This window comes from Thermobia domestica, chromosome 15 (genome assembly GCF_964235325.1).
Source record: "Thermobia domestica chromosome 15, izTheDome1.hap1.1, whole genome shotgun sequence".
Classification (NCBI taxonomy): Eukaryota; Metazoa; Arthropoda; class Insecta; order Zygentoma; family Lepismatidae; genus Thermobia; species Thermobia domestica.
In genome coordinates this window covers 94,349,767-94,373,047 of record NC_137468.1, presented here as the reverse complement: position 1 = coordinate 94,373,047, position 23,281 = coordinate 94,349,767, and the positions used below count along the sequence as shown (strand labels likewise).

General features: G+C 36.2%; 2 long non-coding RNA genes across 3 annotated transcripts in view; one reads left to right on the top strand and one right to left on the bottom strand.

Moving 5' to 3' along the window:
• The window catches only part of LOC145671881 (uncharacterized), a 516,485-nt gene that overhangs the window by 27,666 nt on the left and 465,538 nt on the right, over positions 1-23,281 (top strand). The window lies entirely within an intron of this gene.
• Positions 19,351-23,281, bottom strand: part of LOC145671882 (uncharacterized) — a 164,169-nt gene continuing 160,238 nt past the window's right edge. Inside the window, exon 3 of the long non-coding RNA XR_014128551.1 lies at positions 19,351-21,036. This is a non-coding gene — a long non-coding RNA (uncharacterized LOC145671882). The remainder of the gene's footprint in view (positions 21,037-23,281) is intronic.

The window sequence follows — 23,281 nt, the reverse complement described above, 5'->3', positions numbered from 1 at the left end:
CATGCACTACTGGGATGTGATACTACATCCAAACCATCGGGTTAGGGAAACGGCATTCCATTCTACTCTTGCAGAAAAACAAGTGTTTCCGAGATCAGTTGAGTCGCCACACCTGAGCAGTTGTTGAAGTTCATGTCATAATGTAATAGATGTGACAGAAGTGCAACCGGATAGCGATGATGATTAATTCTGGTGCAAGTGCTTCACTTGCTGCTTCGTGCAATTGTGATTGAAGAAAGATACTTTCGCTTGATTTTCTTTTTCGTTTTCAAACATGATAAATTATGAAAAGAGTGTATATTACAAGGATGTTATAAATAGAGGATCTGCCCATATGTATCGTCATCCTATTAAATCGATGAAGCCAGAAAACAACCGAGCATCGGTACGTCTGATTGGCTACTTTCGTTTCCGCCATAATTGTTGGCTCAAAACATTGCGATCCTATTGGGCGGAGTGGGCAGAGTAGGAGTGGCGAAATTGTGACGTATGGCTTCAAGATTTTGTTGTAAGGGCAAATCCTCTATTTTATAAGATCCTTGATATATTATCGTTCCTGGTGTTCACTGAGTTACTTTTGTAGTTTCTGGTTAATTTCAAAGCAACCATAAAAACTGGTTTGTTCATTTGAACATATTTCTAAGTTAAATAAGAAAGATCTCTTGTTGTTCATCTATATTTGTTAAAACAACTTTGTATGTTAATAAAAATATTTTGTATATAAGCTATTCATTAATAATGATAAAGTTGGTGGCTTTGATAAACGTATGTTATCGTTGGACTAGTCAGCTTCGTAGTGCAATATACTTTTACAAAAACAATGATAACAGTTAATTTTTACGTGTTTTTTCGCATATTGTGTTACACAAAATGCGAAAAACATTTAAAAATTAGCTGTTATCATTACAGCATATAAGTTTTTTTTACATGATGTTTCGTATCAAATAATGTAAATAAAACATATTTAATCACACATGTAATTGTAAATCATTAAAAATCCATGTTTATCTCTTTCATCTATAGCTTATGCCCTTTACTTTGGCATCAACTTGATGAAAATCGACCTTACGGAAAGGGAGTTATAGATACTTATTTTCACCCAGTGATCCAACTTGTCATTTATTGTTTCTGCCAACCTTCTTCTTGTTTTGATGTCTAAACACAGTGTCTGAATTGCGTAGGTGAATGACTAAAAATACAACACCGTGTATCACATAAAAACAATGTAGCCCCCTTAGTTTCAGACATAGATAAACAGTTTTGGTGTTGATGGAAAGATAAGACTGGGATCTATTAATTTTATTTCGGGGTGTTTTCCAGTATCTCTGAGGATGTCACAGTTATTAGCCATGAAAGTGACAAAATAAAACTAACTCATCAACGTTTTGAGCCTAACAGTAATGCATTTAAATAATGCTTCATACAGTTATACCAATTGTACATGTTGGTGATTATATTCTTCATTAGCTTCGATTTGGAACAAGAACCAAGTCTCTAGCTTGATTCATTGCGAAGATATTGCAAGAAAAGTTTATCAAAATGATTTATGAAAATATCCAAGATGGCGGTCTAAAATGGCGGCTTTCCTGTAGTCGGATTTTGATAGACTTTTGATATGTTATTCAGAATAGTCAATAGAATCAGAAACAATAAAAATACCTTTTATTACAATTACTTCTAGGTTACTCTCTTTTTTGGCCTAAATTTACTTGCTTATGACGCTCTCGCCTTTGGTGCTAGCGGTTCAGTTCCTTGTGAGGGATACTCGATTGGAAAGGTGTGAATGGTTTTTCAGGGCAGCCGTTCTGAGTAAGGTTTTTCCGGGATTTTCATTCACATCAGGCAAATTCTGGGATGATACCTAAATTAAGTCTTTTCTTGTCCATTCCTTTCTTCCTTTACCACTTTCCTCGGGATGCCATGGTGGCTCACTGGTAGAGCGTTTGCCTCTGATGCGTGGGAATCCCTGGTTCGATCCCCGACCAAGTAAGTTTTTGGTTAACAATATCGTGCCCGTGCGTTTTCTCGGGATGCTTTCATTTTCTCCCACATTCTCATTCCACCAATTCTTCAATCATCATTCACTTGCCTTGATCATCGTCTCCATTAGCCTAAAAGGTATAATCGTGGAACGTTAAACTTAAATATTTCATTTCATGTTTTTCCACTTTCCTGGGCAGTGTGAGCGCCGAGGGACGACATCCCTTATTCGTGACTTGCTAAAATGGCCATTAATAGGTCTACTAAAAGATCAGAAATGTTTGGAATAGTGTAATTCCTAATTTCTAATGAAGGTCTCTCCAAATCTTCTGCACAACCATCTTGGGCAATTCTCTTCCACGTTACTTCGCAGTGCTTCTTAATTTCGTCACATCATGTTTATATAAGGACATTACCTAGGTTGTTTCTTGTCTTTTGGTATTCAGTCAATAATTGCTTTTGGCCATCAAGGATCATTTCTTCTTGCAATATGTCCAGCCAAGTGACACTTCAGTGCCTTTATTTTCATAATCTATACTTCTACCATAGTTTCTAATTCGTATGATTCTCTTCTTATTTTTGAGGGTGATTCCTAACATACGTCTCCCCATGCTTCGTTGTGTAGTCTGCAGATGGTGAATATCTAATTGTGTTAGTACCCATGTCTCCAGTCCAAATTGTCAAAACAGGAAAAATGCATTTATTGAAAATTGTATGCTTCCCAAGGACATCTTAAAGTGTCACAAAGTGAATATTTCATGCTAAGAAATATACAGGGTGGCCCAAAAGTAGGCATACACCCCTGCATTGATCAAATATAACATTCTAGCTTATAGGTTTATTTGCTTCGGCTGTTCCGAGCTTAAGATATAAGTAAAAAGACATTAAGAACAAATGATAAAGAAACTAAGTCTGATGGATAACAATAAGAAATTATGTAGACAATAAAAAATTGATCAGTATACCTACTTTTGGGCCACTATTTATATATAGACGTTTGCGATTTCCCTGAATATATATATATATATATATATATATATATATATATATATATATATATATATATATACATAGAGAGAGAGAGAGAGAGAGAGACATACATACATATATATATATATATATATATATATAATAATTCACGGAAATCGCAAAACGTCTTCTATTATATTTCTTCGCTGAGCAGAAAGATGTGTAAGCAGTTAAAGCACCAAGAATTGTTCGAAAAACAATCATTAGTGACCTTCATTGATTGACAATTTCAGCGTGAGATCTGAAGTATTATCGATCGGATGTTCATGATGACATGAAACGTGTTATCATTAGTATATTTGAATTTTATGTCCCACATATACATTTAGGCAAAAGTAAACAATGAGAAATAAATGGTGAAAAATGAAACGACTCTACATATCATACGTACTCTAAACGGTATTCGAACTCACGACAGACAAGTCTTACAATTACCAACCTTTCTTACATTACTCTTATTGTAGGGGGTACTAAGGATTAAGAAAGTTCAGAATATGAGCTTGGAAACACCTCCAGGTGCTGGAAAAACGATCCTGGAAACAAGTTTTCCAGCATAGTATTCCTTTAGGAATGATGTATAGTCAAGTTAAACCTGAATCCGTCGGTACCATCGTGCATATATTCAATGCACACACACATTCTCAAATCTCTCTCATACACACACACACACACACACATATATATATATATATATATATATATATATATATATATATATAATATGTGTCAAGACTTGTCAGTAAATATGTCTCCTAATGGGGCCTTGTCACGTGACTATAAGCTTGCTAGTCAACTCGTTATTATGATAAACAGACATGAACATTGTAAGCTGAAAAAAAAAAACTTTGCCCCCACACCCTTCTGCATAGGAGAATCCTTTTCCTTTTTCATCACATCTCTTGTATGTATTTGTGAATGTGAGCATGTTTTCCTTTGTTACATTCGTATCAAAATGCATGTGGAAAAGATTTTTTCTATTCTACCGAAAAATGTAAATCCTGTGTATACTGTATGTAATTTGTCTCTGTGTGTGTGTTGATTAACAAAGAGGATATTTCTTTCAGACAAGTTAAAAAAAAAACGTTAATTCCTTTTACTATTTTATTTCCATCATATATAAAATGTGTGCCATTTTATGAGAAAGACTGCTTTGATCTAAAGGAAAATAGCGTGCAAGCAAAGCATACACTGGAACAACAGGAACTTAATCAGTGTAAAAGATGATAGTATACAATATTATTCTGCCTGAATGTAACATAGAAATTAAGAAATTAAAAAAAAAAAGAAAAAAAAATCGTTGCCTTGAACTTTATTATTAACTTTGTTTTTTTTTTTTAAAAAAAGAAAGAGTTCTGAATTGAAGATAGTGAAAGTATAAGTATGATTTTTTTTTAAAAAAAGAAAAAGAACAGTTAATTAAAGCATGAGTGTATTCTTTATGGTGTTCGTGGGTCAAAATTGAGGTTTAGCACTACTCATTAATGTGAATTGGTACGAGTATGTGCTTTCTTCTTTTGTAGGCGAAGTAGTGTGGTGGGAAGTGGGCTGTATAAGGTAGGTGAAGGTAAATACGCCAAGTTAAGGATGTTGTAGTTTTTACAGCCTTAATTTTCATGAAACGAAAAGAACAACACATGTACGTTGCAGAGTAGCCTTTTCCACGTGTAGAAAGAAATGTAGCAACGATGCGACTCACTTCTATTTTGTACCCAAGGTAAAAGAAAAACGTTACAAAGTGGCGTATTTACCAACACATGCAGGTAATTATGCCAAGTCTAGAATACTACTAGAAACCTGTAATAAATCTTGCAACTGCTTACATCGTCTGTATTATACGAACTCAAATATTACTACACAACATGGCTGATGCACAAAATAGAATAACCTAAGTGCAAGATGAAGATAAAAAGAAAGTGTAGAAACGACAATCTCCAAAGTTGAAATGAAGTTCCAAATTGAAAAGTTTTAATTAATAAGAACATAAACAAACAGTGTCACTGTACTGTGAAAGAAAAAGAAAAAAAACTATATTATATGGAACATGTGGGACAAATTAAAACATCTTTGTCTTCTGCAGTCAGTCCAGCACAAGCCCTGCCGTATTTCGCTGCACTATGCTTGGTATTGATTTAGTAGCCATGGAATCAGAAACACTGAAATTAAACTTATAAAACGAAGTTTTCCTAGACGGGCACGAAATAAGGCGTACATTGCTGTAAACAATTGGCAGTGTTCTGAATTAGCACGGTACTAATGACGGATTCTTACATCTATTGAAATAATAACGTCCTTCCACGGAACTTTCCCGAAGCAAACAACACTGCACGGCGTGGCGGTCTCAGTGCTGTCTCCCGGAGTATTCATTAAATCGGACTTGCCCAAGACCATGGCACATACTGGAGGCGCATTTTAGCGGATATCGTCGGAAATGTCTCAGCACTGAATACTTGGCGTATTTAGCTGCACTGGCGTATATACCTGCAGTTACCTTACTTTGAAAGTTGATCTTCCATGATGGTTTGTGCTTCCGCCAAGTGCACCAAATTCAAGTTCCACTCGTCGTTCGAAGTCCACCCTCTCCATAACCTAGGTGCTGCATAAGGACAAAGACTTAAAGCACAAAAACTCAATTACGTGTCCTTTTCTTAAAAAAAAAAACTTTTTCCATGTTATTTCTTGTTGATTTAAACTAGTGATAGGAACAGGGACAGGAATTTTAGTTTTCGGTTTCTAGAAAAACCGAAACCGGTTTTTGAAAACTTTCAAAAACCTGTTTTTTTTTTTAAAAAAAAGAAACTAGTTTGGTTTCCTATACCGGCTTCGGTATTGAAAGCGATTCGGTTCTCTATATATAAAAAATGGTTTCGGTTTTAAAATCGATTCTGTTTTCTATTATAAGAAACGAACCGTTTTTCTGAACAACTGAAACGTCTGAACTAGCCTTGGAAAGAACCGAAATACCACTTTCTTGGTTTTAAGTTTTTCTAGAAACCAGATTCCGGTTTTTATAAAATCCGGTTTTGCTCATCCCTAATTTAAACCACAGAGGGGGGATACCCGCTGTATTTTTTTTCGAGAAAAAGGAAAGGGGGAGAGAAGTAATCGATCCACATGCATAATCGCGAACACCTACACACACGCACAGACTCAGCTTCATATAGGAGTACACATAAGACTAATGAAATGAAATGAAATCTTTGAGTTTTACGTCCCACGGTTATGCCGGTTAAGCTAAAGGAGACGGTGATTATGAGAAATGAATTAAATGGTGGAATGAAGAAAGTGGGAGGAAACGGGAGAACCCAGAGAAAACCCACGCATACGGTGTTTTCACTTGGCGGGGGCTGGGATCGAACCCGGGACCCCAAGCACCAGAGGTGAACGCTCTACCACTGAGCCACAGCGGCCTTTACACATAAGACTAATAGTAGGCCTAAGCATAACACCATAAGAGTGTGCACTTGTTTACATAATTTGCTTCAAGAACACATTAGAAAAATTAGGGAGTACAAGTGATTGTAGGAGTAATACAGTCAAACAAAAAGTGTTTATAGTAACATAGAGAAGCAAACACACTAAATAAAATATTACATTAAAAAATGTTGCCGGGTGTACTCAAGGGTGGGTACTGGAAGTCCAGCCTCTCCAAAATACTTCGTTGCATTTAAATACTATAGTGAGTTTTTGTGTGAGTAAGCAAATATACGTAATACGTTTTGACAAGTATTCGAAGAAATTGAAATTCCAAAATTAAAACTTTGGTTAATGCTTCCAGTCAGTGTTAAGTAGTGTCAATATGACTTGGAAAAGTATTTATTGAAATGAAAGAACTTCTATCACCACAATAGCTTCTATCACCGCAATCTTATTTATAAAATACAAGGGAGGGTAATTACCTCGTCCCCTTGCCCCCCTTGCGGATGGCCATGTAACCAATGTATACACATCTGATAACTTACACTCGCGTTGATGATAAGCCTTCTGATGTCTTTAATCGGGGTGTGAATTCATAGTAGTCGCAGTGGAGTAGGGTGGTGGGTGGGGAGACAGGAATATAAAAGAAAGAAAGAACCCTTCATACTAGAATATTTCGACATAGAGAGTTCACATATTTGAACATTTACAATTATTTAAGTATTTAAGTTAAGGACTATCACTAGAGTTAAGGGATGGCACTTGTTCACCTATTCATTACTTATGAAATGCATGTTAATTACACATGATTACCGTAATTAGTTTGCAAATTTCAGACATAGTGTCACTTTTTTTTTTTTTTTACTTCTCAATAAGTTATTAGTGGACGATTTTCTTCCATAAATATTAAGTGGTGGTAATGGGGGAATTCCCGCAATCTCCCATGTTTCACATCCCGTCCTTGATGCTATGTGTGCCTTTGATGCTTGTGACCCCGTGTTCAATTTTAGATGGAGGTGTATTAAAGAATGATTTCGATACTGAACTTGGCTACTTTGCTGGGCCTTCAAGCTGACTTAATAGTTACTATCTATATATTAACATGCTAGGTTTATACGTTTGTGGTCAGAAAAGTTTATATGTTTGTGGCCAACTCTATCAACAGTGAGTTCTCGGGAACCATAGGCTCTAGAAAGATGCCGTTTTCACTAATCGATTGCAAATTTTGTATGGATTGTTCAGTTCTAATTGAATATTTTAAAAAATGGTATTTATTTCTTTATTACAGTTCTAGAGGTATACTGGAAGTGTTGAATTTTTTTTTAAAGTAAAAACATACCCTACGAGTTGTACATTCCAACACCACATTTTTATATACGCTAGTAGTATATCTTTAAGGCGTTTGTTCCATGCCCAAATGATAATGAAAAACGGAGGATAACCTTTTTTCTAGTCTAAGATGAATATTTATTGTTTGGAGTCTTTTGCCCAATGAACACCATAATTAATTGTGTGTGTAATGTATTTGCTTATTACATACTAGATGCAAGAAGAAAGAAAACACTGATCATATATGAATTTGAAACTCTAGCCGGAAGTAAGCTCAAATCTTGCAGACAGTGCGAGATATTAAAAAAATAATCGAAAAAATCTCCCCTTTATGGTACCCCTTGCCGAATTTTATCAAGACGTCTTTCACTTGATCTGTAAAGGGACATGCACACATGTTGTGAGGAATCACAAGGAGATTCATGCTCATATGTGAATGATGCGCTGTGTAGAGAACGCAGGTTCAGCTAGTAACTATCTAATTCATTGTGGCTGCATTTTACAATCTTCGCTTCTAATTTCGCACTTAGAAGGTTTAATAAGGATTAGAAATTATATTTTTGGGCTTTCGGTATCTATGGCAATTTTAGTCCGTCACGTATGAGGGTTGACATTACCCGGCGATCACACTACCCGAGAAGAGAAGAAAGGAAGCGGACAGTAACCTTTATGTTAGCTACCATCACGGCATTTGCCTTGTGTGAATGTGATGAAAAACTCAGGAGAAACCTCACTCGGAATGGCTGACCAGAAAACACTTTTTCTGACCGAGTATCCTCACAGAGAATCGAACCCGGGACCACTTGCACCAAAGGCGAGAGTGTTAGCGACTGCGCTACGTAGAACCACAGCAGATTCGAACTCAAGCGGTATATGAGATAGTTGGTATCACATTAAGTTTTGTTGGAGTTCTTCCATTTCTCCCAATCCCACCCACCATTCCATCATATTTGTCATCATTCTTTTTATTTATCATGCATCTCCTTTACATAAGTCTAGATTTCATATTCATTGGACATTACACTAAATTTTATTAAATATTTTTTGATTGGTTTCATCATCATCATCATCATAGGTATTCTGCCATGATGAGCAGGTCACTTGCCACAGCTGAGGAGCTTCCATTCTCCACGGTCTTCCGTTAATCTCTTCGTCTTCACTACAATTTTCCTGTTTTGATATCGTTCATTAATTGTAATCTTCGTTTCTCTCTCTTTCCTGCCACCATACCCTTTATCACGTCCCTCATGATGCAGTTCCTTCTTAGCCAATGTCCCAACCCGTCTCTCTTCCTCTTGTTAATAATATATAAAATTGTCCTTTTTCTTCTTCAGCCATTTCTAACTCATATTATTCATTTTAAACCCATTCTGCATTTTTACTTCTTACTGGACGCTCATGCTATGTCATTTTATGTCCATGAAAATTTGTGACAAAAAAATGGATTTCCACAAGATTTCCATTTAAGCAATATCCAACTTTAGACATCCAGTGCACAACAATAAATATCCAACAGACATAGAAAACACCCAGTGGATGTCCACAGTGGCAATTCCAGGATACAATCAAGGGAGGGGCTAAACCATACTTTGCCACTATATCGAGTGCAAAGCAGGATTGAAGTCCATTTTATCCAGTGTATACCTGAGCGTCAAAGGGGGGGAGGGAACTATAGCCCCTGTAGTCCCGTACCTGGATGTCCATATTGGATTGTTCAATGACCACTGAATATGAAAGTGTAAAGTATATATCTTTGAAAGAAAGTGGAAGCTTCTTGTACGACACCATTTTTTTTTTTCATTGATGCAGTCTACTAGCTCAGCAATTATACTACAATTCTCAATGATCGACAGTTCGTATAACCAAGGTTAATTGTCTGTTTTGGTACTACTAAGATTATAGCACAAGAACTAACAAAAGGAACCAGAAAAATCAATAGGAAGATGATTTGACCTTCCGCATTAAGAGTGCTGTGTGGCTGGGAAGGGGGAGGAGGGGGAGAAGGAACTACAGTTGAAAAAGGAAGGAAGAAAAGGCTTATGCCAGCGCCCTCGCCTCAAGACAAACATCATAAAGACACACAAATAAGAATTTGTTACATCGATTCTGGCTCACCCAGACGCATCAAAACATGATTGAAGAGCAAGGACTCTATACGTTAACCCCCTGGAGTCAACTAATACATGAGAATATAATCGTAAAAAGAAAGAAAGAAAGAAAGAAAATAACATGGAAAGAAGAGAGTGACGACGAATTGACGATGTGTGTATATGTGTGTGTGTTATTCGTGTGATGTCTTGTGTGGAAGTACGTACGTGGAAGGGACCCACTTTGCTGACTGAGCGATATGATAATCTGAAAGACCTAAGCATGACATGTAAGAAAAGATATTTTGATAAGGAAAAAAAGAGAAGAAAATAGAAAGAGATGATGATGATGATCAACAGAAGTGAAGAGAAGGAAATGGAAGACTACATGAAGGGGGCAAAATAAGAGATTCTTATCGGTCATGTTATCCATCATACTCTTTTCATTTCACGGCCCTAAACGTGTACCACATCATTCCTTCTCTTTCTCTATTTCTTATTTTTTAATGAGAGGAAAAAAAGTTTTCGTCAGATTTCCACAGCGAAATATTTAGCGCTGCTTTGTGTATCTCAGGCTAGGTAAATTGATTTTTCTTTCTAGAGAATTTACTGTTTTGAAAGAAAAATGAAATCTTCAATTTAAAGTCCCACAGTTCTGTCCTTAGGGTCAAAGTAGACGAATGGTCTTTAGGGCCGAATTTAGGGGGTGCACCGGTGTACGTGCGCACCTTTCGTTGTAAATACACACTGTCTAAAATCAGAAACTAGCAGTAGAAAGAGCAATACAAGTACCTTCATAAGGATTATGTACGATAGAAATATCCATCATATTCAAATGTTCATGATTAAAGAAATTCCTGATCTAAAGCAGCCAAGTTAATTATATACTGAATTATTATACCGATACAATGTGGGTGTGGCTCTGTTGATAAAGCGTTGTCTTTGCATTTGGACAGTCGTGGGTTCGATTTCCGAGACTAGGCATTGAGCATTTCCAGGCCAATTCCTCATTCACACCACAGATGTCTAAAGACATTGAAAAAATACAAATTTAATTCAAATGTACTGGTACTCACGATGTTGTCGAACAAAAACTGGAATCAAATTAGGGAACCTTCGAAATCAAATATCATTGCTTTACCACTAAGCTATCGTACTCATTTAATTCGCCCTTTTGACCATATTATGACTTATGATGTAATCGAAATCTTGAAAGTAATCATCATCAAAAAAATCCATTTCTCCCCCCAAAATTTCAAAAATCAATGGTTTCGAATTGGTACATATTAAATTTTCTTAGCGTACTCTTCTACTAATTACAAAATACTACTTAGGAAATTAACCGAGATTTGTGTACGGCGAACATTGCTAACGGAAAGCAGACACGTTAACATGTATACGTATATACTCGTTGCAAAACAATGGTGGTTCACGATTGCTTATGTAATTCCGACACTCGAATGATACATACGAAAATCAAAGGGGCATGAAAGCATCTTCAAGAGTCGAGAAAATTATTGATAAAATCCCTCTTAAATCTAAATATCCATTTATGCGAAGATTAGGAAGACGGGAATTAAACATAACGAAATATTCCTGTCCTGTGTAAAGATGAGATTACAAAGTGGTGCAGGGCCATTGGATGGAAGCGGAAGTTTCCTTCTGAGGTAGTCTTCATTCTGTCCCACTTTCTTCTCTGATTCCATGGCTTCCTTTCTTTTAAAGATGTATTATTTCAACATGGGAAATATATCGACCACTAAACCTTATTTCACTACGTAGTGCTTTCTATGCACTACCTATTTGGCGAATTTTTAATATTAACCTTTGACTTATACAATATTTTGAAAATATGCCAAAAGAAATTGAAGAAAGAGCGATGAGCATGACATGATGAACAGAAATTTAGGGTCACAGTCTGAAATTTAAAAAAAAAAAAAAAATCTTTATTGAATAGAATTAATTCTTTTATTGAAAGTATTCTTGTTTCTGAATTCAAACAGTATAAACTTAACTGAGAAAGTTGCTGCCGCATATTTACCCAAAATTCACCTAGGAAGGTAATAATGTACAGTAAATAATTTCAATTGTGCTTTCACTTTTCCAAATAAAGCGACCGCAAATATTTGTTGAGTTGGTTTTGAATTTAACGTCCTTTTCAGCAGCGAGGCTATATAAGACGTAAACCTACTGATTAACTTGGAATCTGAACCACAGGAGCTCCCGCCGGGAATCGAACACGGGCCGCCCACGTCAAAGGCGCGTATGCTAACCGCTTAGTCACGGAGGAGCTCCGCTAATATTCGTATAAGGACAGTTTTTAAGGAGTTTAGTTGACCAAAAACTCTTTCACATATTTACTCTGTCTGTCCGGGCGGCACAAAATCTTAAGAACTATTTGATGGATCATCATGAATTTTGACCAGGATGTAGTGTTTCAAAAATTAGAAATGGAGTTTGTTGAAGGAGGTGGTCCATCTACCAGAAGTGTAGAACTCAAACATTTCTGGCTTTAACGTTGATGACTATAAAGAAAAAAAAAACGGTAATATATTGCGAGTAGTGGCTTCCTATAATCTATTAGTCAATCTTGTCTCTTAATTCTCTATTCAAACCGGAAATATCAGAAATCAACTACTTCCGGTTTCAATGCTGATCGTTATATCGTGAAAACGGTTAGAAATAGCAAAAACACAGTTTTTTACACTCAATTAAGCATCCCAAAAGTGTATTCCATCTCTATCTAATCCCTCTATTAAGCCCGGAAGTAGTAGCAATGTACTACCCCGTTCAGCTTCAATATTAATTTAGCAAATATCACGCAATACAAACTAAACTTCTTTTACATGGTGTACACGTGGCGCTGTTACTTGTGAAATGGAAAAGTTTTTTTTTTTTTTTTTTTTTAATTATTGAATAGTATTTCACTAGGATTAACAGCTTGCGATATAGTGCTCGACAAGGTAACGACATAGTAATTAGTAATACTAAAATATCATGATGTGGTGATAATAGCGATTGCCAACACATCCGAAACTTCTGGAAAAAATATTATCATTAACATAATATGTCCGAAAAAAGCTCCTGGTGTACAATGGTTCAGTGGTAGAGCACTCAGCTCTAGTGTGGGGAATCTGATTCGATCCTAGGCCATGTGAATTTATGGTGGACAACACTGTGTTCGTGGATTTTTCGGACTTCTCCCGTTTTCTCCCACATTGTCCATTTAACAATTCTTTAACAATGAGGCACTTTCATTAGTCATCGGTCTCCTTTCACCTAAAGTGCACTCGCATGGGACACTGTAAATTATTATTATTATTATTATTATTATTATTATTATTATTATTATTATTATTATTATTATTATTATTATTATTATTATTGGATCGAAACGAGTGTAGCGAGCGAAGCTCCTTTTTACCCGACTTAGGCTTTCACTTGTCCGGATATTCTTCCTAAATGCCTGAATCGTACTTAACAAAATTTGACATGATGATCCGAGAGCGCGCACTGACTGTCGTAAGGGGTCCTGATCGAACATACCATTAAGGAATAATCATCGAAAAACGGGATTCCAATAGACTTAACCTTGGAAAAGTATTTGGCGCTCGAATTCTCATTGTAAACAATGGAAAATAGAATTTTTCAGCATTAGAAATAAGTGAAAGCCTTTTCCGTTTTCTTTTGCGAAAACAATTTTTCAAAGCTACAATAGTACATTGTATATTTTTTTAATTTTAGGCGATAAGATTTTCTAAATATGTACTAGGCTGGCTGATTTTACTATCAGAAGAAGAGAAAGAAATGTTTTAAATAATATGATTGTCAATATATATAAAGATATTCAAATGTTCTAAAATAATAAGTCTTTGGAACGTCGTAGTCAGGGGCAACCAGAATGGAATCAAAAAAGGACGGAGTGTGTATTGTTTAATGGCTCAAATTTATTACAAAAGGAACCAGTGATTTAATCGTTGTAAAGCTTTTTTTTTTTTTTTTTTTTTTTTTTGCGCAGATATACTAAAATTCAACTACTTGCATATCATGTCCGTTCACGAAATCAATTAATGCACTAAAAAAAAAAAAAAAAAATTCTATGGATAATCAATAAAGGTTGATTGCTTCGCTCCAAATTTGGATTATTACATTATTGGTTGCAGTGGCGTAGGGAAGGGGAGCCCAGAGGGGCCGTCCCCCCAAAGAGGTCTGACAATGTACTTTGGTACTTTGATGTTTGTATTTTTATATATATATATATATATATATATATATATATATATATATATATATATATATATATATATATATATATATTCATGTTTATATATTTTTTGTTTGTAATTTTTCTATATGTACCTATAACAGCACCTGCCCCCCCAAACACACATCCTGGCTACGCTACTGATTGGTTGAGAAGAAATAAAATTATTTTGAAGAGAGTTAAAAGGAGTTTGCATTACCGTTTTGTTGTATATCTTGCTTTTAATGATGATAATATTAATACTTTCATCTTTTTAAAAAATAAAATTCAGAGTTCATACGTAACCAATTGTAACACATTTTTTCGCCACTACCCGGGATAATTCTGGTTAGAATAGCAAGCAACCTTAGTAATACAAGATAAGACCACAGATTTTAGAACTGTCGCTAACTGAAACATTCACAATTTAAAATTTATAGAACAAAGTTACAATTAATTATTCTTCTTGTACAGATAAAAGAATGTCCTCGCGTGTTTGTTGGAGGGAAACGGTTCGATCCTATAGAATAGACGGACCCTTCATGCTCATAGTGAAACTTGTACTATTAGACTATTAATATGAATTGAAAAGGAAAAAGAAAACTAGTATCGCTCGAAAATGCAAGAAAAAATAGGGCAGGGGATAGAGAGAGAGAGAGAGAGTACATTGTTCGTTCATGCTTTATTCAGTGCTAACTTTCGGCGAAATGGCGGAAAGCTCCTCTGACTCATGGACCATGACCTCACCGAGTTACTGCGCCTGTCCTGAGAGCAATGTGGGTAATTTGGAGCAGAGAGCTGACAATCATTGCTCCCCGTTGGCAATTGAATTTGTTCCGCTAGTCATTGCTATTTCTGTCGCATCTGGTTCTCTCTCCTAGGCGGAATAGAGACGAAATAGCCGACAGGCTTTTTTTAAATAATAATAATAATAAAAAAAACATATGTATATGTGATGTGTAATGCATATACATCCTAGTCATCTCTATATAACTTTTTCCGCTGGTACCGTACCGTTGATTGCAATTTTTTCCCCTCACCACACTGAAAGCTGGTGGAACATGTCAAACATTTTTCTTAATTAATAAAAAATTAACAAGTGTCTTTTCTTTTTTTTTTTTTTTAAAAAAAAATAAAACTCTCATAGTTTAATACGTAACTCTGCATACTTTAATAACTTCAATCTTCATATTATACTTGGGATAAAGCTCATGAAATTCAAATTTTAAAGCTGCAATTATTGTTTTCATGGGTGTTTGCAGTGGTGTACACAGAGGGTATTCAATCTGCCAGGCTTACACTATTCAGTTTTTTTGTATCCTGTATCAGCGGTCCATCCGCAGGGGTCCACTGGGTCTGGACCCCCCAAAATTTTCTAACTCGATATATATGTGTGTACACCTTCTCAATAAAACTATACTTGTTTAACAGGGATATGATTGATGTAGCATGAAAATTTGATTTTTTTACTTCATATATACTCTTTCTCTTATAAAAACAATCTAGTTGGATTTTTTTTTTTTTTTTTTGAAAATAGTCTATAGGTGGTAGTTCTTTGCAATTACAGTGGAGTCTCGTTAATTCGAACTGGGATAATTCGAAATATTCGATAATTCGAACAGAAGTCCATTCCCCTTGAAAACTGTATTGAAAACAATAGTAAAAAATCGTGAATAAATCGAACTTTTGACCTATGTTTTGGATAATTCGAAGTAAATACAGTTGAAAATTTTTAATGTTGGACAGATGTAAACAGAGAAATACAGTTTTAACGTGTTTTCAGTTATCCAGATGCAGCCATAGGGAAGAGTAATACAAAAGATAAATAGAAACTCTATGTAATGATAGGGAAGAAGTAAAGATGAAGGTGGGTTGGGGAAGAAGTAAAGATAGAGAACGTGTGCCAATCTTACCTTGTTTCAGAATTGGTTAAAAATTTAAGATGAATTATTGATAAAATCAACCAAATGTTATAATATCGTATTCCACGCAATACATGAAATTCAAGATTTATTGACCATACAAAAACAATCAGACTTAAGCAAATGAGGTTTACGACTTCTTAAAAGTGAGAACAGAATATTCAAATTGTTACTAGTGTTTAATTGTTTGGGCTATTCAATGTATGCTCTGGTGTTGTACGTAAATATATTTTACATTGTACACGTAGTTTGAATTATGTGGAGTCAATGTCGTTTGTTAGTTTGAGGTATTCGATCACGCAAATAATAAGCTACTTTAAAGGTAAAGTCTACATCATATGAATATGTTTCTGATGCACAGTGCTTTGGTTTGTTTGTTGTTATATATGTGAAAATGAATGTTGTTGAATAATTCGAATTTTGGATAATTCGAAGTTTTTTAGTGTCTCCTTGGACTTCGAATAAGAAAGAGTCCACTGTACTTATTATCTTTTCGGATACAGAATAACACCTGTTCAATACTGCATAGACGTAGTGGTTTGTAGTACTGGACAACTAATCCAAAGCTTAGATCACTCCCAACAAAATTATCTGGATGCGCTCCTACAACATCTTAATATTTCATAATAAACTGTATATATTTCAAAACCACAACCCAAACATAAATATAAGAAGCTTAATTGATGCTCTCCTTCCGCTTTCGGTACGAGCGGTCCCGGGTTCGATTCCTGGTGGGGGCACTCGGTCGAAAAAGTGTTAAAGGCTTTTCAGGCCAGCCATTCTCAATGAGGTTTTCCTGGGTTTTCCTCTTTCATACCAGGCAAATGCCGGGGTGGTACCTCACTTATGGGTTCCAGGCCGCTTCCTTCCTTTCCTTTCCCCGGACAGTGTGCTCGCGGAGGGACGTCCTTCCTCATACGTGATTGGTTAAATGGCCATTAGATGCCGAAAGCCCAGAAATAAAATAATAAATCCTACACTCTCCTCTTTTCCCATCCTGCTCTCTCTTATTCTTCTTCCCTTTCCCTCTACAGCTTCGACGACTACAAGACTATCACCCCACTCAAAATGCAAGAATGGAACTACACAGGTACAAAATATTCAAAAACAAAATTTTAGTTACAATACGTACCAGTCTGTTTAAAATGGTGAGTTTAATGGGGCGCTAATAATCAATAGATGGCAGCACGTGCCCATCTTTCCGATCTTTCTAATGTACGAGTGATCACAACTCGTACTTTACGTACTTTATAGTGATCACAACAATTGAATGAGCTTGAAGAGATGAATATTCAAACTTTGTCCAAAGTAAAGTTGAATAAATAATCAGAGAAAAGTCTGTGCAGTTCGTTGATATTTTGTTTCGTTGCTCAGACCATTTAAATTTATTCTTCAGAAACATCCTCCCAATAACAAAAATCTTTGAACAATGGAAGAAATATAATATCAAAAAACTACACAGATTATTCTCTGATTATCTATTCAATTTATCTTTGGACAAAGTTTGATTATTCATCTCTTGAATATGATTAAATTATTTTGAATATTGTCACTCCCTACAAAGTACAAAATACATGGGAAAGATATGCCACATATGCTGCCATCTATTGGTGATAGTTGAGTCTTTATACTTACCTTAATGTTGGGGGGCGCGGTGACTCAGTGATAGAGCGTTTACCTCCGATGCTTGGGGTCCCTGGTTCGATCCCAGCTCGCGCCGTGTGAACTTTATAGTGGACAAACACCGTGCTCATGGATTTTCTCGGGGTTCTCCCGTTTCCTCCCACTTTCTTCATTCCACCATTTCATTCATTTCTCATTATCACCGTCTCCTTTAGCCTAATCGGCATAACCTGGGGGGCGCGGTGGCTCAGTGGTAGAGCGTTCACCTCTGGTGCTTGGGGTCCCGGGTTCGATCCCAGCCCCCGCCAAGTGAACTTTGTGGTGGACAAACACCGTGCTCGTGGGTTTTCTCGGGGTTCTCCCGTTTCCTCCCACTTTCTTCATTCCACCATTTCACTCATCTTTCATCATCACCGTCTCCTTTAGCCTAACCGGCATAACCGTGGGACGTAAAACTCAAAGATTTCATTTCCTAATCGGCATAACCGTGGGACGTAATACTCAAAGATTTCATTTTATTTTCATTTCCATTTTTCGGACATACACTGAGAAAATTGTTTGCTTGCTAAGTGAGGGTTAAATGAAAACTTGGTTTTTAGTAACTAAATTTTTGTTAAAACTGCTCTTTCTGAAGAAATCCTTTGACTTACTAGTAACCGAGCAGTTCTCGATTAAGTCATGCTATGCTCTTTTAACTTATTTCTGGGCTAGCAGCTACCGAGAAAATTTCAAATTGATAAAAAAAAAAAAAAAATTAAATCAATTTACTCGGTTAATTAAACCCCTTGAATACAATGGATCTGTGATCAAATGTGTAGAAAGCCCTCAAGTAATACGAAAGAAACTTACGTACCAACTTTCAATCAAATTGGTCGGTTTGAGAGAGCTCTAGCTGTGTTGGAATGATTACAGAAGCAAGAAAATTACACGATTATCCGCAAAATACAACTACCTACAAATCACGGACGTATTACGACGTTACCCTACTGATACGTGGGTGGGTGGTACGAATCATACTGTTGGTGATCAGTTTTATTTTTCTGTCTACGCGGCAGTAACCGAAAGCTCGGTGTGCTACATATTGACAAAGTAACTCGGTTACTAACAATCGAATTTTAACTAATTTAACCCAGCAAATATTCTGGGTATATTCACATAGACAAGGAAAACTAATCTTGTACAGTGACCGACATAATCTTTTTTCTTTTTCTTTTTCTTTTTTTTTTAATATATGAAGTCGTCATACATGACCAGTTAACCTTCATGTAAGGTTACCTCATTTTTCTATAAAAGATATGGAGCATCACACTATACTTTCTTCCTCTCACTTCCTAAAGTGAATCATATCATACTGTACAGGGCCGTGACTTGGGGGGGCGAGCGGGGCCACGGCCCCGGGCGCCGAAGTAAGGGGCGAAAAATCGGGAGAAAAAGGAAAAAAGATAGGAAAAATTGCTTGGAATATATGTATGGGGCGCCGTCGTATACTCTCGCCCCGGGTGCTGATTTTCCACGGCGTGGCCCTGATACTGTAGTTATTAAGGAAACATTTATTGACTAAATATGAACAGAGTTATAACAGAGGTTTACAGAAAACTTTGTATCAAAGTAAACTCATCCCACGAGCAAACGTCGCTTCTAATTTATATATTTTTTTTAAAATGTGAAAATCATATTGAGGAACATTTGTTTACGAAATATAACCAAAATTGTCTGTGTCGTTTTTGAGAAGATCATCCGAGAAAAGGGTCCCCAAGAGTAAACTATCCATTGTGAATTGTCTAATTAAAAATTATTTAGGCTATACCATATTGTAGGTTTTATTAATGAAACATTTACGTATTCATGAAGTATGAATAAAATTGTTAAAGTCGTTTTAGAGAAAATCATCAGAGAAAAAATCATCTTAAGAGTAAACTACCTCTTGTGAATTTTTATCGAAAAATTGTTTACACTATTTATGAATGAAACATTTACTTATGAAACGTAAACAAAATTGTCTTTCCTAGGCAGAGTATTGCTTGTTCCCTTTTATGTGTAAAAAAATTGACAAAAATTAAAAATCTGGTGTCTTTTTTTTTTTTAACCTATTATATTCTCTTTGATGAGGCTTTAGTGTAGATTTCCAAAAAAATGCCACGAACTATACGTAAGTAACACGTTATGTTTTAGTGGGAATTTTCAATTTTGGTAGGAAAATTCAGTTAACACGAGACTCAATTTTTAGTTTTGTGCTTAATGTTCACCAAGGTAGATTGTAACATGATCATATGGAAGAATATACGAGGTCCCGTTGTCCTATATTGGACATGAACACCTTTAGACACTTTCTTTAAGTTTCGGAACCAATATATTTGCCCCATTCTTAAATTTAGGAATTGTCAAAAATAAAAATTCGTAATTGTTATCTACGATAAGAGAGACTGCTATATCATATGATCAGATAGATGAGTATAAAACATAGTATAGTATCAATAATGGAAAGTTATCTTTCTTGAAATGTGATTGATTAATCCCTATTTCTAACTTCAAATTTTGCCTTTCAAACTTAATATGTACTTACTGTAACCTATTGATACACACATCTAATCTTAGACTATGCGTCGTAACTACAATCCTAAGGTCGGTGATGGAAAAGTTATTCTTGGTGCAATCTGATTGGTTGATCACTTTCAAAACTTTGTTTAAAAGCAATTACGAATTTTTTTAGTTTTTGACAATTCACAAATTTAAGGATGGGGCAAATGTATTCCTTCCACGGATACCAGAGGTTAGCTTTCTACTGTTATGTCACTGTGCTCCTCAAGTACAGCTTCAATCGCCTTGTGATGTTTTATCGACACCGAGACGTTTCCCTAATGAGAATCAAACTCGATCACACGTGCTATCCCTTATTCGTGTTGCTTTTCGGTGACTTTTATCCATACGTTATTGTTAGTATTTGTACAGTTTTTTTTTTCAAACAGTAATAGCTTCAATATTTCACTGAATTTTGGATTTTTGAATAGAAATTTTGTGTCTAGCTGGCAACGATGTTTTCCCTCTGTCTATTGCCAACCAAAGGTGATTTCTTTTCTCCCCAAGTCTTCATATAAAAATCCTCCCGTTGCATGATGGGACGGATACTGATTGTGGTCGTCCCTTGGGCTGGGGCCTTGGATAACGAGATGACCAGCAGGATGAGATGCGGCCAAGTAGATGACTCTCCAGACACAACTTCATCAGGTCCTGCCCTGCCAAGCCATCAACAACGCCCCCTGTGTCTGCTTCTGCTCCCCACCACATTGGTTATTTCTTTCTCACCACCATACTGACATCTCATCTCATTTTAGTTTTTCTCTTTTTCTTCCCACTTTTTTCTTCTTGATGTTCTGTTGTGTTGTCCACTTTTCTTCTCTCTTCCCAACATCTGAAAAAGATTTTTTTTTTTTTTACTTCAAAGTCACGTACAAACTTAATGTTAAAAACTAGAATTAACTATTGTAGATGGTTATCGATGAAACAACAGAACCCTGTGTTGATAAAAATAAAAATCACTGTGCTAACAGAGACTCATGCATCAGAGATGAGTTTGAATCAATTTGAAATTATATATATAACTCAAAATAGCCTCATAATAAGGATATGGCCTTGTTCCTTATAGCGAGATGTCTCATGGAAATATTCAAAGTAAAGATAGGAGGCAATCAGCGCAGTAACTTACAATTTTTGTGGAAGGGAGCAAGCATTAACATTTGGGCCCCCTAGAAAAAGTTGTTTTGGGCTCTCCCGCAAAATTCGAAAGTAGGCCCCTTCTTTCCATCTTTCTCCAACTCTTTGTAGTCCCTCCGGAGCCTGTGTGCCCTCCCGCACATCCCTGGACCCGTTCCATACATGATAAATTAATTAAGGGGACAATATTGATAAATCTCAAATCCATACGAATAAATATTATTTCTAGGACCCCTAATAGTAGACATTGCTTACTGAAATGGGCAAACGACTCATTTTTGTTTTATTTACCTTTTGTGTGCTGTTTTGTTTATGTTATGTAGTGAACCTGTTTGACGCTTCATTTATAATTTCATGTTCGTATCGTATATGCAGTAAGAAAATTTTGTCTTAAAGTGGGCTCCTCTCCAACGGCGGAGGCTTGCCCCCTTACCCCCACAATTTACGGCTCTGGGGGAGATTAAAAAATGACAAGAGACGTTCTAGGTGGGTAAGTTTGTGACTGCTTACACATTTATGTCATACTAGCAGCGTTCACCCCGCTTCGCTGCGGTCACCCCGGAACGCAATAAACTTTGTTACTTAGATAATTTTTACTTTTTCGCTTTCAAGTGATATGATAAAAACCATAGAAGATTGCAGTAAATCTTAACATTATATCGCCTGTCATTTATGTTAACCCGCCCCGCTTCGCTGCGGTCATCCCGGAAGTTTTCGCTTTCAAGTGATATGATAAAAACCATAGTAGATTGCAGTAAATGTTAACATTATATCGCCTGTCATTTATGTTAACCCGCCGAGTGACACGGTCATGCGGGTTGCATATAAATACGTTTATTTTTACCTATGATGAACTAACAAAGGATTTGTACGTTATGGACACTTGAATGGTCAATTATCTCAAGACACTGGTAATTAAAAATTAAAGTGATATGATAAAAACCATCTAGGGTCCAAATCCTAATAACCCCCCAAAAATAAAAGAAATTGGTTCAGCCGTATTAGCGTGATGAGGGAACAAAGGATTTGTGCGTTCTCTTTTATATAATAGATTTAAAAAAATGTATTTTAACTTTCAGTATACAAAATTATTTCACAAAGTAATGCATGAATGCATACGAAAATAATAATTTACGGAGGGAAAACAAAGGACGAAAAAGTACTTTATAATTCTTTTGTGTAGGGAAGGAATTGTTTTTAAGAAGAACAAATGCAGGTGTATTGTGCAGCATCACAGTTGCATCGCATTGTGGTTTCTGGGGTAATTTTCGACTTTTTTTTCTTCTTTTATTCATTAGTTTTGCTTGTAACTCAATCGGTCCAGAGACTTTGACTTTTTTCGGGGACCAAGCAGGTGATTCCTGACTTTGAGTTGTGAGGGACAGATGACGAAGAGAAAATAAATAGAGAAGTTTGAAGATGGTAGCTTGCTTGCTTGCTCAACCCTATTTTTTTAAAACTTTTTTCTTCTTTCTTTCCCGACGAACCCACAGTGCACATCAGCCTCGCACGAGCACGCACGGCGATTGTCGCTTGTTCCGGACAACCACGCACCGTGAAAAGTTTCCGGGTGACCGGTCAGACGAAGAGGCTTTCAACTCAAGAAGAAGAGAAGAGAACCTTTTTGGGTTTGGTTGGATGTGGATTGTATCTCAGTTGGGAGTTAGTTGGTGGCTGGCTGCGGTTTTCGTGGAATTTGTGTAGTGGTGATGATAGTTATCTCACACACACACACATACACACACACAACTGTTTTCGATATAAAATGTTTCCTTTTGTTCTAGTTTATTTTTTTTTGGGGGGTGGGGCGGAGGACGAGTTATTAAAATATAGTGTTGCCCACAAGGCGAGAAAGTTCTCATCTCGTCTCGGAAACTAGACGAGAAATACATTTTTAAATTCGAGACGAGATGAAAAATTTCAGAAGTCTCGTGGGCAGAACT